Source organism: Moschus berezovskii, chromosome 4 (genome assembly GCF_049115385.1).
Source record: "Moschus berezovskii isolate FMDL1 chromosome 4, NW_MosBer_1.0, whole genome shotgun sequence".
NCBI lineage: Eukaryota > Metazoa > Chordata > Mammalia > Artiodactyla > Moschidae > Moschus > Moschus berezovskii.
In genome coordinates, this window is record NC_142463.1 from 24,683,502 (window position 1) to 24,699,198 (window position 15,697).

The following is a 15,697-nucleotide window of genomic DNA, read 5'->3' on the forward strand; positions in this document are numbered from 1 at the left end:
GGCTTGTTTCAGGTAAGGTAAGCCAAATGTTTCCAAAAATGCAGTGACATTGATACATAGTAGCAACCAACATTCTCAAGAGAAAAAATTAAACATTTGGCCAATTATATTCCTAATGGTAATAACTACTGACTGTCTTACATAATATATACTTTTGGCCCATGGATAGTGAACTCGCAGCCAGTGGCTCTGCAACTAACAACTGAACAAAAATCAAACAGGTACCTCCTCCATAAGGCACATTACAGCCTCCCTGCACTTAGGAACACTTGTCAGTACTTGAGCATTAAGCCTTGGGGCTCTTTCAAACACAAAATCACTTCAAAAAGCACAAAAATGTGGTAGCACAAACTACCACACAATTGCACTCATCTCACATGCTAGCAAAGTGATGCTCAAAATTCTCCAAGCCAGATTTCAACAGTATGTGAACCATGAACTTCAGATATTAAAGCTCTATTTAGAAAAGGCAAAGGAACCAGAGATCAAATTGCCAACATCCGCTGGATCATCGAAAAATCAAGAGAGTTCCAGAAAAACACCTGCTTCTGCTTTATTGACTACACCAAGCCTTTGACTGTGTGGATCACAACAAACTGTGGAAAATTCTGAAAGAGATGGGATTACCAGACCACCTGACCTGCTTCCTGAGAAATCTGTATGCCGGTCAAGAACCAACAGTTAGAACTGGACATTGAACAACAGACGGGTTCCAAATCGGGAGAGGCTGTATATTGTCACCATGCTTATTTAACTTATATGCAGAGTACATCATGAGGAACGCTAGGCTAGATGAAGCACAAGATGGAATCAAGACTGCCGGGAGAAATATCAATAACCTCAGATATGCAGATAACACCACGCTTATGTCAGAAAGAGAAGAAGAACTAAAGAGCCCCTTAATGAAAGCGAAAGAGGAGAGTGAAAAAGTTGGCTTAAAGCTCAACATTCAGAAAACTAAGATCATGGCATCTGGTCCCATCAATTCATGGGGAAACAGTGGAAACAGTGACAGACTTTATTTTCGGGGGGGGGGCTCCAAAATCACTGCAGATGGTGACTGCAACCATGAAATTCAAAGATACTTGCAACTTGGAAGAAAATTTATGACCAACTTAGACAACATATTAAAAAGTGGAGACATTATTTTGCCAACAAAGGTCCATTGCCGGGAGCCAGCGAGGGAAATCCTACCCGTGGCAAAGGTCAACTGGGGAAGAGGCCTGACGGGCAAAGGCTAATCAGGACTCGAGGAGCCCCCTGGACCTACCTGAGCATCTACCCCAAAGAAAACCGGAATCTGACTGATTTACTATCTTACGCCTCTTACCAAGTCCTCTAATACCTATGGGGGTTTCCCCCCAACCACCTTTCTCTGAAAACATTAATTCAGAACTGTAGTTTAAAAGTTCTCCTCGGCTTAATAGGAGTGTTCCAATCCAAGCCCCTCTGATAGCTTTCTAACTTGCATGACAAGTTTGTCCGGGCTCTTACAACTATGAGTGTGACTGTTTATAGCCTCCCAGCCATGCAAGGACAGAAAGTCTGATATTCTAAAATACAGAAATCTGTTGAAGAAGTTAAAATCATTAGAATAGTACTAAAAGAGATTTCATTGTTGAATCAATGCTTGCTGCAAAGTTTCCTGTATCTGTTGTATCCTTGGAAATATATTAATCACATATAGAGAATATAAGTAGTAGCCTTTGATTTAACCACATCAGATCTTAAGTTAATAAATTCCTTTCTTGTAGCTCACTACACCTGTACCTTATAGGAATGTAACCTTGTCATGTGTATAGCACCTGACTTTAGGAAAATCAACTTAAAAGAATATAAGCCTTTTTCTAGCTAACTAACCTTTGTTAGGAGAGAGGGCCATAAACTGTTAGCAGGCCACCTGGCCAGAAGATGATGTAAACCACCTAAAACTTTTGTATATCACGAGACATACAAAAATGAGCCCTGATCCTGATAAGGGTCAAGACTGCTGACCCCGCGTGATTTTGGCGTGACTCTATACCTCTCTTTCTCTGTTTTTTATGTGCACAACTTAGGGTATAAAAGCAGCACTGGAAAATAAAGTTTTGGGCCTTGCTCACTGAAGCTTGGTCTCCCCGTGTCGTTCTTTCTCTTTTTCCGTCCTTTTCTCTATTCTCCTTTTTCTGGTTGAGATCCTTGGAGCGCTGGGCCCTCTGAGTTTACTTATCTGCCTGGGCTTCTAAGACCCACTCGAGGGGGTGCCCTGGTGGGGTACCTCAAGTGATTCGAGAGGGCGCCTGCGGCCTACGTAAACAGAGCAAGCCCCGTGCTGGGGTTTTATTGGTTTCCAGCGTAAACCAAGGAATCATCAGCCCCTGTCTCTCTCTCTCTTTCTCTCTCTCTCTCTCTGACGCCGACGCCGTTCATCCCGAGGATACCCTGGGTCATATCGGGGCTGGACCCCGATAGTCCATCTAGTCAAAGCTATCGTTTTTCCAGTAGTCATGTATGAATGTCAAAGTTGGACTATAAAGAAAGCTGAGCACAGAAGAATTGATGCTTTTGAACTGTGGTGTTAGAGAAGACTCTTGAGAATCCCTTGGACTGCAAGGAGATCCAATCAGTCCATCCAAAGGAGACCAGTCCTGAATATTCATTGGAAGGACTGATGCTGAAGCTGAAACTCCAATACTTTGGCCACCTGATACGAAGAGCTGACTCATTTGAAAAGAGCCTGATGCAGGAAAGATTGAAGGTAGGAGGAGAAGGGGACAACAGAGGATAAGATGGTTGGATGGCATCACCGACTCGATGGACATGAGTTTGAGTAAACTCCGGGATTGGTGATGGACAGGGAGTCCTGGTGTGCTGCAGTCCATAGGGTCATAAAGAGTCAGAAACAACTGAGCAACTGAACTGAACTGATCCTTATGATAATGTGTAAATGCCAATGTAAATATTCCATCAAGAATATTCACTAAAATGCTGACTGAAAGAAGAACAAAGTCTGAACCTGTCCTTTAAACAGCAATTCTTCCTTGTTATTGCTGAATTTCATAATCACACAATATGAGAGTTGTTTGTGCCTGTATGTGTCAGGGTTATTCAGAAAACAGAACCATTAGGGAGGGTGTGTGTGTGTCTGTGTGCCTGTGTGTGTAAAGAAAGAAAGATATTTATTATAAGAAATTGCCTCATGCTAATTATGGAGGCTGACAAGTTCCATGATCTGCAGCTGGCAAACTGAAGACCTGGGAAGAGCTGATGTTTTACTGTCTTATAAGTAAATACAGCATATGACTGGTTATTTGCTTATACTTCGGTTTGGCAATGCTCAGCTTGCCAAGAATAAACCAGTAAGTATTAATAAATGGATCAACACTGAATAACCAAGAGTGAACTAGGGTGTAAGAGCACAGGTTTTGAGGTCAGATAGGCCTGGACTGAGCTCCAATTCTTCCACTTATTATATGCATTTAAACAAGTCACATAACTTCTCCAAACTTCAATTTCCCCAATTGCCCTTTCCAAAACTAGGAATAAACTGCTTGCCCTATTTTTTGTCCAGGATTTACTAGAGGCCATAATAGATGTGATAAATACTTTGCAAGCCATAAAGTGAGACATAAATATTAGAAATTGTTACAGTTTTTATGATTGTTTATACTGTTCTTGTTATTATTTTCCATTAACCCCTAAGGTTCACCACATATAGCATATGGTGAACTCTCCTTACAGAGGGATACACACTATACAGTATACTGTGTGAAGAAATAATAGGTACCAATAAGTCTGTAAGTGTATCTATTTATTTATTCATTCATTCATTCAATAAATATGTACTGAATGCCTATTATTGCTAGGCATTGTTCTAAGCACTCATAATTAAAATGTATCCCCATCAACCTCTCACAGTGAATATTAAAAGTTTGGTATTTTTTTTTTTTTTTGGTTTAAGCTATGCGGCATTTAGAAAGATGTTTAAACTTTGAGAAACTATTTCTTCATCTGCAAAGTTGAGACAGCATTATTTATCTGACCCATCCCACTTTGTAGTGTCAAATACTAAAGGCTATGAAAATGCAGAGTCACTAGTGGCACTATGTTCAAGTAATAAAACTTTGCTGAAATATCAAACACTCAAAAGATGGTGTCAGCATTTGAGCATTACCTTGAATGTGAAAGTAACATATTAACTGGTCATTTCCTGTGGAATATGGATTTGAGAAAAAATCCAAAAAGAGCTATTTCTGTAAATACAAAGCCCATAGGAAAAGAATACAAAAATCAAGTAAAAGAAAAATGATATACTTTAACTTTGCTGTTTTTGTTCACAGAATATTTAAATTTTCAAACAGGTTTACTTTGCTGCAATTATGAAATTGTGTTGATTTGGTTCAAAATATCCCTATAAATAAAAGTTACTATTTATCAGAACTATTGATTCTCAGTAAATGATAGAGAACTCAACTGAGCATGAATTTTCATGATAAAATTATTATAAATAAGATAAAAAAATGTGTGTCAATATCTGCAAGTTGTCAATTCTTACTTCCAAATAATGAACATTTCTTTGCTGAACCTCAAATGTAGAGGCAAAATATCACTTAGTTTATCTTTGATTTTTCCCAGAGAAATATCATAGAATGTCAGATTTAGAAACAATTTTGATGATCTGTTGAGTGGCAGGTTTAGAGGGGTGGGCTTTAAACACATCCATGTTTTAGTATTTTAAACAATGAGAAAATTCAGTGATAATATATTCTTTTCCATTAAGCATTATTTTTTTTTTATTCACGTTGTTCAGAACATAAAGACAGAGGATTGGAAACTATTAATACATCTGTATTTTTTTTAATTTTTTAAATATTTTTTTAAAATTTCTACTGGGGTATAATTGATTTACAATGTTGTTTTAGTTTCAAGTGTACATCAAAATGAATCTATTATAAAAATAAATATATCCATTCTTTTCTCGATTCTTGTCCCTTATACGTTATTATAGACTATAGAGTTCCCTGCGCTATACAGTAGGTCCTTATTAGTTATCTATTTTATATATACTAGTGTGTATGTGTCAATCCCAACCTTCTAATTTAACCCTCCTCCCTCCTTACCCTCGGTAACCATTTACATGTATTTTTTAATAAATAAATTAAGAGAATACTTCCACCCAGATCAGCAAAAAATATTAGGTATTTTTCCTTTTAATTTCTGAATGTAATTTTCCTAATCCTTCAATGCTCATCCCTAAGAAATCTTGACTCTTTCAATACACATTAACAGAATTTCTACATGAGGGTTGCATTGTATAAGCTGCTATTAAACTAGGCTTTTCTTTTACTGTCTACTATTCTAAAGTGTGTTTCTCATCTTGCTTCTAAAACTAGTTTCTACACATAGGAGTTTTAGGGATGGGGCTTGGAGACGATGTAGCAGAGATTGCTACTTATCACCAAAAATCCATTTCCTCTTCTCCCTGGGCATACATAATAGACTATATTTCCCAGTATCCATTGCTTTTAGGTATGTCCATAGGACTAGTACTAACCAATGGGTTCTGAATTGAAAGCATAAGTTATATTTCCAGTTTAAAGCTTTTAGGAAGCAGATTCTGCCCATCTTACTCTTTTACCTTCCACTAGGTTAAACACATGATGGTGACAAGGCCACTGGGATTAGCAGAGCCACAAGATGGACGGTAACTAGAATACTGAAAGATCACATAGAAGAGAGCTTACCACTAACCAGGAACACTTAGCTGCCTTGAACTATAAGATGAGCAAGAAATCGTTTTCTCTGATACATGTTTGCACCATTATATATGTTAGAATCTGTTACAAAAGTCAAGTATATATAAATCAACACAGAAACTGGTAACTTAAAGTCAGGTTTTTTTCTCTTCACAATTCTTCAAACATGTGGCAAAGCTTACCAATCAGACAGGATGGAAACAGACAGAACAGACTGGAAAGTAAATGTAAATGTCATGTATGTAAAACTGTCAACCTTGATAACTTGAAAGGATGATCACAGACATAATGAGCCTGTAACTTAGTAGATATAATTTTAAAATATATATTAATAAATACTTCTCTTTGCCAATATTATAAAACGAAGATGAAATCAGGTAATGACTAACCAAATTTTCAAACAAAATGAAAGAGAATAGAACTAACTCAAGAAACTGAGGCCTAGCAGGTTGAAAAATCAGCTTTCTTCTTCTTCAAAAGGAACATAAATGACCCAATCTCTTAAAGATAAATAAATTACTCTATGAATTAAGGATATATTTTAGGATGGCTAGAAACCCATGAGAGGAAATGGTCTACAAACATGGTAAAGCAGTCACAGGGCACTAAGAATAGGGATGCTTGAAATACAATTTTGAGTTATGTTCATTTCTTCAATTTAAAAAATATTTCTAATCCTTCCATTAAGGTTATTACTATACACATTCATAAATCTCTGTAAGAGAGCACAAATTGTGCTGTGGACATCAAGAAAAATAAGTTCCATGTCAGGAATAATATAAAGCAGAAATAAAATAACATGTAAGATACTTAGTAATACACACTAAAAAGGGGAGACTGCAAGCCAAAGTGACCATAAAACATAAGCTCCCAGTTATATGAAGACATCTAGAAAAGTCCAGAATATGGTTCTTGAACTGATACCTGGTTTATACAAGCAGCTTATGTCAAAGGGAAAGACTCCTCCACCACAATTAACAAATGTTTACTAACTGGACTAAGCTCTATGTTTGATTCTCAAGGGTTGTAAAACAAGAGACATACAGCACTTAAACTTCAGGGGAAGAAAGACACATCAACAAATAAATTCAAACGTAATTGATAATGTAGAGATTCATCCTCAGTGTTATGGAAACAATGAAGATATTCTCTTAAACCAATGTATAGCTTCAGAGAAGGTTTCCTGGTAACATAATTGAACTGTCTTGAAAGATAAAGGCAAACTAGCCTGGAAAAGAAAGTTAGCAATAACATTTAAAGCAAAGAAAATCACACGAACTAAAGCATGGAAGCATAAAACTACATAACATAGGTGCAGAACTAAAGCTGTATTAATACAGTACAAAATTGAGGTATCAAGGAGTAAGAAAAAAAATCATGTGGAGAGGTAGGTAGGGAGTAAAGTCATGAAAGTTTTAAATTCTATGTTAAGATGCTTGGTGAGGATCCACTTATGCAGATATGTTCACTTTTAAACCTGCTGCTGCTGCTGCTGCTAAGTCACTCAGTCATGTCCGACTATGTGCAACCCCATAGATGGCAGCCCACCAGGCTCTCCCATCCCTGGGATTCTCCCGGCAAGAACACTGGAGTGGGTTGCCATTTCCTTCTCCAATGCAGGAAAGTGAAAAGTGAAAGGGAAGTCTCTCAGTCGTGTCCAACTCAGCGACCCCATGGACTGCAGCCCACCAGGCTCCTCCATCCATGGGATTTTCCAGGCAAGAGTACTGGAGTGGGGTGCCATTGCCTTCTCCATTTAAACCTGAGTTCCTGTTATTTTCTGTTTACTTCTATTGATTTTAATTCCACACTACTCCACAGACTTTTCATTCCAATAAGGCCACTCTTACTTACTCTGGCATTGAGCAACCACCTTGTTATGTCATTCAACCTCTTACAGTTTCCCAGTGAGACCCAGACAGAATACAGTGAACACTCAAAACATTGCTCATCCAATGAATGAATGATTATAAATGATTCTACTTTCCTTGCTGATAAATAACTGTCATTTTCTTTTGTTTTTCTAAATAAAAAATTAGCCTTTCTGTGACATATTTTTAATGCTTATATGAATATTCCACATCACATCCTAAACAATCATGAGTCTTAGTTCTTGCTTATAAAAACAGGAAAAGGAGGAAGAAGAGAGATGGGAAGGAAGAAGAAAAGGGGGAGGAGGAGAAGAGTTCATGTTGTTGACAATTATGGAGTGAATACTATTTGATACCATTTGATACATTACCTTATGTGATCTCCACAACCATTCTATGAGATAATTTATTATTCTATACATTTTAAAATGAGAGAACTATTGCCAAGAAATGTGAGTGTAATGGTAAATCTTATCTATCAACTTTACTGGGCCACAGTGCTTAGACATGTGATCAAAAGTTATTCTGGATGTTTCAAGGATGCTGTTTTGGGACAAGATTAACATTTATTACCTCCCCAGGTGTCTCAGTAGTAAAGAATCCATCTGCAATACAGGAGGCTCAGGCAGGAAACAGGGGTTCGATGTCTATGTTGGGAAGATCCCCTGGAAAAAGGAAATGGCAACCCACTCCAGTACTCTTGCCTGGATAATCTCAACACATGGGTCACAGAAGAGTTATTTATTTATTTATTTAATGTTGACATTTATTAATAAATCAGTGGATTTACAATAAATTGTTCTCCAAATGTAGGTGGGCCTTGTCCAATCAGTTGAAAGCCTAAAAGACTGACCTACCACAAGTAAGAAGAACTTTTGCTATAACAGCCTTCCAACTTGAACTGAAACATCAGTTTTTCCCTAGGTTTTCAGTATGAGGGCCTGCAAACATAAACTGCATCAGCTGTTCTCTGTATCTACAGCCTGTCAGTCCATCCTATAGATTTTGTATGTATCAGCCTCCATAATTTCATGAGTCAGTTCCTTAAAGTAAATCTTTATTTATTAAATAATTTAAATATGTATATATTCTATATCTCTAGAGAGCCTTGAATAATAAAAAACACTACACAACTGAAACTAGGCTGTCCAGGTAGTAAGTGGTAAAATCAGAACTCATAACCATCTCTTTCTGACTCCAAAACTAAGACTCCACTAGCCACATGATCTCCCATAAAAAAAAATCTTAAGTATTAATATATTAAAAGTTGAAACCTGCATTTGTATAACAATTTGAAACTGTTTCAATATCTCTTTGTATAAATTGACAAATGTGAAAGCCATTCCTTTTCTGGGTTGGTGCACTCTTCCAAAATAATTATGAGAATTGATAAAAGAAAAAAAATTCAGTAATTTGTTTCAGGCACAGGAAAGCTTTCTCAAAAACACAGAAAACATATTAGGAAGGAATCAACCAGTACATATGGATATGATGAGTATTTGCTTCTAAATATTGCAATGAAACCTGCCCTATGTGATGTTTTTTCCAACACATTTGTTGCAAACAGGTACGTTCTGCTATATTTAAGGGATACTTTAAGCACAAATTTCCTGTGACTGATGTATAAATTATGAATAGAGTAAAAAGGTGAAGACTAAGATGAAGGTTCTGAGTTAAGTTAATCCATCTACCCTTGTGTGCTTTAGAATAGCCAATATAAGTGTAAGCTGATGTTAAAGCAAGGAACCATATCAAGTTTCCATTATCTCATCTTTAATAATTTCATGTCTGTATAGGAAAAGAAGACAAAGACAGGAGACAGGAGATTACAGAAAAAATGCCTCACTAAACCAAGAAAGAATGAGATTCTGAGCAGAAACCTACCAAATATTTTAAAGTAATAGTCATTTATACATTTATGCATAGATGTTTTAAGTGCCTAATAAAGAAAAGTTACTACTGTTTTAAGTAGCCACTGAAGAAAAGAAATCATGGTTCCTGCCCTCAAGGAGCCTGTGCTTGCAGACAAAAATAAAAATGCATTTCTACAAATATAAATAAAGTTGCAATTGGAAAATGGAAAACTCATATGCATCTGTAAGAATCATTAAAAAAAGGATCTTAAAAAAGTTCATGGGTGGTACAGTGGACAAGAATCCACCTGCCAATGCAGGGGACACGGATTTGATCCCTGGTCCAGGAAGATTCCACATGCCACAGAACAACTACGACCCCTGTGCCACAAATACTGAGCCCACACTCAAGGGCCCACAGGCTACAACAACTGGGCCCACATTAGAAAACTGCTGAAGCCTGTACGCCTAGAACCTATGCTCCACAACAAGAGCAGTCACTTCAACGAGAAGCCTGTGCACCTCAAAAACAGCCCCCACTTACCCCAAGTAGAAAAAGTCCCAGCACAGCAAGGAACACCCAGGAAATCCAAAAATAAATAAGTAAACAAATTATAAAAAAAATAAATTTCACAGAAAAAGTAAGTCTGGATCTGGGGCCTTGAAGATGGATCTAATTTCAAATAAAATATAGGTCAGAACTCTTAAACAAAAAGAGTATCATAATCAAAGTCAAAATAATAAGAATTTAATACTGGATATAGGATTCTCACCTGGTAGCTCAGACAGTAAAACATATTCCTGCAGTGCAGGAGATCCAAGTTTGATCCCTAGGTGGAGAGGATCCCCTGGAGGAGGAAATGGCAACCCACTCCAGTATCTTGCCTGAAGAATCCCATGGACAGAGAAGCCTGGTGGGCTACAATCAATTGACTCGCAAAGAGTCAGACAAAACTGAGTGATGGACGCTTTCACTTTTTCAATAGGATGAAAATAAAAATGTATACATGAGATATGGGGGGTAGAAGGGGATGACAGAGGATGAGACAGTTGGATGGAATCACCAACTCGATGGACATGAGTTTGAGCAAGCTCCAGGAGTTGGTAATTGACAGAGAAGCCGGCATGCTGCAGTCCACGGGGTTTCAAAGAGTTGGACACGACTGAATGACTGATCTGAACTGATACATAAGATCATACAGTAAAAGTACATGTTCTCTTCAACGGTGGTATCTGAGAAGGCAAATAAATTTTAGATATTAAAATGAGTTGCGGTCCTCCAAAAGGCCAAACTACATAAACAGACATATAGTATATCTGTAGCATTAAAATTTCATGGAGATGAGTGAAGTGAAAAACAAAATGTCTAAAAAATTTCTTAGTAGAGTGACGATAATAAAGATTTTACAAACACGAGGTTCAGTTCTGTCACTCGATCCATGGACTGCAGCACACGAGCCTTCCCTATCTGTCATCAACTCACAGACCTTGCTCAAATTCATGTCCATTGCATCAGTGATGCCACCCAAGCATCTCATTCTCTCTCGTCCCTTCTCCTCCTGCCTTCAATCTTTCCCAGCATCAGAGTCTTTTCCAAAGAGTCAGTTCTTTGCATCAGGTGGCCAAAGTATTGGAGTTTCATCCTCAGCATCAGTCCTTCCAATGAATATTCAGGACTGATCTCCTTTAGAATTGACTGGTTGAATCTCCTTGCAGTACAAGGGACTCCCAAGAGTCTTCTCCAACACCACATTTCAAAAGCATCAACTCTTCGGCGCTCAGCCTTCTTCACAGTCCAACTCTCACATCCATACATGACCACGGGAAAAACCATAGCCTTGACTAGATGGACCTTTGTTGGCAAAGAAATGTCTCTGCTTTTTAATATACTGTCTAGGTTGGTCATAACTTTCCTTCCAAGGAGTAAGCGTCTTTTAATTTCCTGGCTGCAATCAGCATCTGCAGTGGTTTTGGAGCCCCAAAAAATAAAGTCTGACACTGTTTCCACTGTTTCCTCATCTATTTGCCATGAAGTGATAGGACCAGATGCCATGATCTTTGTTTTCTGAATGTTGAGCTTCAAGCCAACTTTTTCACTCTCCTCTTTCACTTTCATCAAGAGGCTCTTTAGTTCCTTCTTCACTTTTTGCCATAAGGGTGGTGTCATCTGCATATCTGAGGTTACTGATAGTTCTCCCAGCAATCTTGAGTCCAGCTTGTGCTTCTTCCAGCCCAGTGTTCCTCATGATGTACTCTGCATATAAGTTAAATAAGCAGCGTGACAATACACAGCCTTTCCCAATTTGGAACCAGTCCCTGTTCCATGTCTGGTTCTAACTGTTGTTTCTTGACCTGCATCCAGATTTCTCAAGAGGCAGGTAAAGTGGTCTGGGATTCCCATATCTTGAAGAATTTTCCACAGCTTGTTGTGATCTACATAGTCAAAGGCTTTGGTGTAATCAATAAAGCAGAAATAGATGTTCTCCTGGAACTCCCTTGCTTTTTCTATGATCCTATTGATATTGGCAATTTGATCTCTGCTTCCACTGCCTTTTCAAAATACACCTTGAAAATTTGGAAGTTCTCAGTTCATGTACTGTTGAAGCCTCACTTGGAGAATTTTGAGCATTACTTTGCTAACATGTAAGATGAGTGCAATTGTGTGGTAGTTTAAACATTCTTTGGCATTGCCTTTCTTTGGGATTGGAATGAAAACTGACCTTTTGCAGTCCTGTGGCTACTGCTTAGTTTTCCAAATTTGCTAGCATATTGAGTGCAGCAATTTCACAGCATCATCTTTTAGGGTTTGAAATAGCTCAACTGGAAATCCATCACCTCCACTAGCTTTGTTCATAGTGATGCTTCCTAAGGCCCACCTGACTTCACATTCTAGGATGTCTGGCTCTTGGTGAGTGATCACTCCATCGTGATTATCTGGGTCATGAAGATCTTTTTTGTATTGTTCTTCTGTGTATTCTTGCCACCTCTTCTTAATATCTTCTGCTTCTGTTAGAGCCATACTGTTTCTGTCTTTTATTGAGCCCATCTTTGAGTGAAATGTTCCCTTGGTATCTCTAAGTTTCTTTAAGACATCTCTAGTCTTTCCCATTCTATTGTTTTCCTCTATTTCTTTGCACTGATCACTGAGGAAGGCTTTCTTATCTCTCCTTGCTATTCTTTGGAACTCTGCATTCAAATGAGTATATCTTTCCTTTTCTCCTTTGCCTTTCACTTCTCTTCTTTTCTCAGCTATTTGTAAGGCCTCCTCAGACAACAACTTTGCCTTTCCGCATTTCTTTTTTGGGGGGATGGTCTTGATCACTGCTTCCTGTACAATGTCATAAAACTTAGTCCATAGTTCTTCAGGCACTCTATCAGATCTAATCCCTTGAATATATTTGTCACTTCCACTGTATAATTGTAAGGGATTCGATTAAGGTCATACCTGAATGGTCTAGTGGTTTTCCCTATTTTCTTCAATTTAAGTGAATTTTGCAATAAGGAGTTCATGATCTAACCTCATTCAGCTCCCAGTCTTGTTTTTGTTGACTGAATAGTGCTTCTCCATCTTTATCTCTTAAACATGTGGTAGAGTAACAAAATAGTGGGTGATGGGATTAGGGTGGCAAAGGAAAGCCAAAGATGATTCTAGATTAACTGGAAGGCACTGGAAGTTTTGAAATTTAAAAAAAAAAAAAAAAAAAAACCTCTCAATCAGTCTCTTTCTGTTTTAAGTAGAAAATGGCAAGTTTGGTTCAGGAGAATGTCCAGTTTACCAGTATATCATCTAGCTAAAGACACAATCAGATAAATTAAAATACGGGACTAGTGTCTCAGAGTTCAAGACTGACTAATATTCTCTGAAATGAAAGTAAAGAAGTGAAAGTGGTAGTTGCTCACTCATGTCTGACTCTAATAGTAATATAAAGATTATTACTTAATAAAAGTTTATTCCACAGTCTCTAAAAGGGCAGGGACATTAGTAAAATTCTCAGCAAACAGTAAGTACTCAATAAATCAAGCACTAATTTTTAGGCAATTTTTTAATTTATGTACATAAGTGCATTTATCTTGGAAGATATAATTCATAGCTTTCATCAGATTCTCAAAAACACCTCTGATCCAGTAAAGGCTAATAACTACTGTGGTACAAAGTACTTACTACTGTTATCTCTGTACATTCAATATCTGCCATATAATTCATTCATCCTTCTGGCAAATGAGTTATTGAATGCCTATTACAAGTCAAGCTCTAGTGACAGAGCAAACAGGCAAAGTAACTTTTCTTATTGTAGAGGCAACAGATAAAGAAAGAGGTAAATGAATAGACACAGAATAAAAACAGATGATATGACAGAGTAACGGGTGAGTACTCAGGACTGGCTAGTCAGAGAAGGCCTTTCTGAGGAAGCAGTCTGTAAGCTGAGACCTGAATGCTAGGATGTAAAGACGATGGTGAAGGGGGGAAGTGTCAGTCCTGTGACTGTAGCCTTATTGGAAAGAGGGAGAATGGCATTAGATGAAGTCAGAAAAGTAGTCAAGGGCCAGACCTGTAACACTCCTTAGTAAGGACGAGGAGTATAAGTTTTATTCTTTCTAACTCTGATGGAAAAGCAATGAAATGCTTTAAATAATGAAGGAATAAGACTGGATTTGAGTTTTTAAAGGATCACATGCAGTGTTGAGAATGGATAATGACACTGGGAGTGGAACATGAGTGAAAAGAAGGAAGAGGAACTATAGTTCCCAATGACAGATGTTGGTAGTTTGAATGAGGAAGGCAGGTAGAAATAAAGTAATGGATTCAAGATATTTAAGGAGCATAATTATAATGCTCAATGGATGAATGAATGGTGAATTATTAGATAAGGATAGTCAAGATTTACAAAGATTAAAGATAGGTGAATTAAACCTTAGAGAATATCTTAAGGGTCATGTGTGGATGAAAACAAGTCAGGTCAGTCAGAGGTGAGGGAAGTGAGGATGATACAGCCAACACTACTGGCGAAGGGAGTGGCAAAAAGTAAGACTGATTCTTAGAGAAGCATATGCTGCACAGGAATCAGGGCTAAAACAAGACCACTGAATTACATTACCAAATCCCTGGCCAACTATCCTGCTGAAGTAGTGAGGCTATAAACCTGAATGTAAAGATAAAGATATAATGGTATATAGGGACATCTCTCTTTTTACTGGGAGTCTCTTTAAAATTATCTTGTACATAATTTAATCTATCTTGATGATAACGAACAGATATCCTGATGATTACATATTTAAATTTAGTTGTTTACTTTTATATTTCCTGCCTCTTCCCTCCTGTCAGCATGTCAACTTTAATTTCTGACCAAACAGCATTCCTATCCTCTCTGGCTCCACCTTGTCTGCAAATTTCCTGAGCTGAAATACCATATTATCAAGCCAGTTAGAACTACATCTAAATAAAAAGAAAGAAATTCTAAGTGTCTCCACTAAAGAGTAAGGTGCATGAAATTTGCTGCTGCTGCTGCTAAGTCACTTCAGTCATGTCCGACTCTGTGCGACCCCATAGACAGAAGCCCACCAGGCTCCCCCGTCCCTGGGATTCTCCCAGCAAGAACACTGGAGTGGGTTGCCATTTCCTTCTCCAATGTGTGAAAGTGAAAAGCAGAAGTGAACTCGCTCAGTCGTGTCCGACCCTTAGCGACCCCACGGACTGCAGCCTACCAGGCTCTTCCATACATGGGATTTTCTAGGCAAGAGTACTGGAGTGGCTTGCCAGTGCCTTCTCCGGCATGAAATTTAGTGCATGTGTTTTATAACAACTATTTTGGCTATTAAAAAGTTTCCACCTCACCCAAGTTCTTAGTAATGCTCTCAAAAAATAAGGATACTTAACAAAAGTTTGTTTTTCATAAATCATTAGAGCCATGCTAAATTTCTCAACTTAACCTTGCATCCTATAACATGAGGTCAATAGTTATGGAAATACAGCAAACACATGTATAACTAATCTCATCTGGTGAAGTTCTACTCATTTCTCACAATAAGTTTTTCAACAAATATTTACTGAGCACCTACCATGTGCCAGGCACTGTTCAGGGCAAAAGGGAACAAAAGAAGGAAATATCCTGCCTTTATAGAATTTATTTTCTAGTGGAGGAGTCAGATGATAAATTAAAAATATAAAAAAATAAGCAAATTTTTGTACTAGGCTAGGTACTGGTTAGTGCTAAGAAGAAAAATAAAGCAGATAAGGCAT

At 37.8% G+C, this 15,697-nt stretch overlaps 1 protein-coding gene across 1 annotated transcript in view; it reads right to left on the reverse strand.

Moving 5' to 3' along the window:
* The window catches only part of AGBL4 (AGBL carboxypeptidase 4), a 1,400,873-nt gene that overhangs the window by 1,367,137 nt on the left and 18,039 nt on the right, over positions 1-15,697 (reverse strand). The window lies entirely within an intron of this gene.